Source organism: Leucoraja erinacea, chromosome 20 (assembly GCF_028641065.1).
Source record: "Leucoraja erinacea ecotype New England chromosome 20, Leri_hhj_1, whole genome shotgun sequence".
Taxonomy (NCBI): Eukaryota; Metazoa; Chordata; class Chondrichthyes; order Rajiformes; family Rajidae; genus Leucoraja; species Leucoraja erinaceus.
In genome coordinates this window covers 28,745,156-28,747,089 of record NC_073396.1, presented here as the reverse complement: position 1 = coordinate 28,747,089, position 1,934 = coordinate 28,745,156, and the positions used below count along the sequence as shown (strand labels likewise).

At 47.4% G+C, this 1,934-nt stretch overlaps 1 pseudogene; it reads left to right on the top strand.

Annotated features, from left to right (window-relative positions):
* Positions 1-1,603: 1,603 nt before the first annotated feature.
* LOC129707129 (U2 spliceosomal RNA) lies at positions 1,604-1,717 on the top strand (annotated as a pseudogene).
* The last annotated feature ends 217 nt before the right edge of the window (positions 1,718-1,934 follow it).

Below are 1,934 nucleotides of genomic sequence, written 5' to 3'. Positions count from 1 at the left end.
ACCCAAATTGCATTTGATACCCCTGACGTCGGCTATCACTTTCGCATGCTCATTCCAGAGGGGCAGGGTAGTATGGCAAAACACCTGACCCTACTGTTCACAGATGCTCCGCAACTTCTCAGAAAGTTATAAAACCTGCCCTCAACCTAAAATTCACAGGACTGTGAGAACGCCGACCTCACAACCACAGATCCTGCTATCTGGCTAAGTTATCAAACCAAGCCTAAGAAACTGGATGAAGTATCTAAAATATTCGGCATTAATAATAATAAGAATAATACATTTTATTTATGGGCGCCTTTCAAGAGTCTCAAGGACACCTTACAAAAATTTAGCAAGTAGAGGAAAAACATGTAAGTGGAATGAAATAAATAGTAGAGACATGACTAGTACACAAATTAAAGACAGAATTCAATTCAAAACACAATATGAGGCAATTCAAGCACAGAAGAAAAGGGAAGGGGACGTGGGGCTAAGGATAGGCAGAGGTGAAGAGATGGGTCTTAAGGCGGGACTGGAAGATGGTGAGGGACACGGAATTGCGGATCAATTGGGGGAGGGAGTTCCAGAGCCTGGGAGCTGCCCTGGAGAAGGCTCTGCCCCAAAACTGCAGAGGTTGGACTTGTGGATGAAGAGGAGACCGGCTGATGTGGATCTGAGGGACCGTGAGGGTTGGTAGGGGGAGAGGAGGTCAGTGAGATATGGGGGGGCCAGATGGTGGAGGGCTTTGTAGGTGAGGACCAGGATTTTGTAGGTGATCCGGTGGGAGATGGGAAGCCAGTGAAGTTGTTTGAGGACTGGAGTGATGTGATGCCAGGATTTGGTGTGGGTGATGAGTCGGACGGCTGCGTTCTGGACCAGTTGGAGTCGGTTGATGTAGGTGGAGCTGATGCCAAGGAGAAGTGAGTTGCAGTAGTCCAGTCGGGAGGAGATGAAGGCATGGATGAGTCTTTCAGCAGCGGGAGGTGTGAGAGAGGGTCTGATTTTGGCGATGTTGCGGAGGTGGAAGAAGGAGGTTTTAATGACATGGTGGATGTGAGGCTCAAGGGAGAGGGTGGAATCAAAGATCACGCCAAGGTTGCGGGCCTGGGGAGATGGGGAGACAGTGGTGCCGTCGATGGTGAGAGTGGGGTTATTGATTTTGCTGAGTGTGGATTTGCAGCCTATGAGGAGGAATTCTGTTTTATCGCTATTGAGCTATCAAGAGGGCAGGGCCTGGAATGAGCACCACACAAAACCAGACGGCAGTACCTCCACATGTCCACCAGTCGGCGTCTACTTAATAGTACTGGTGAAAGCTCAGGGCCCGCATGCCAACCCCCAGTAAGCCCTTTCAGGCCAGGGTCCAGAGCGGGCCCCATGGAAAATGCGCCACCCCCCAACAACACCATCCCTACAGACAAGGAACCAGAAACCGAAGAAATGAACACACCACTAAACAACAGTGAAGACAGATAAGTATGGTCCCTACCATCACATAAAAGGTGAAGGGTTAGTACTAACGGGGGGGGGAATCACACCTGGGTTGGGAACATGAAGAACTATCACACTTGGTAGTTATATACCAAAAGTATTCAAGGATAAAAATTGAATTAAGAATCCCATCATTTCTCGGCCTTTTGGCCAAGATCAAGTATAGTATCTGTTTTTATCAGTTTAACATCTGATACGTCTCTTATCTAGGGACCATATATTACCAGTTCAGCATGCACCCCATAGGGGTCCACCCTCCCACTAAAAAAGAACATGAGGGACTAGCTAATTGGAAAAGATATATTAGGGGTCATAAAGAAGCCTATATGAACCTTTGGTACCAAAAAACCCAAGATGGTGAATGTCGCACCATCATTGACTTTTCCACTTGAGTATTTCACCAGGTTACACACTTATGGAAAATTGTAACTGCTAACCATGGCTTTCCTCGGATACTTTAT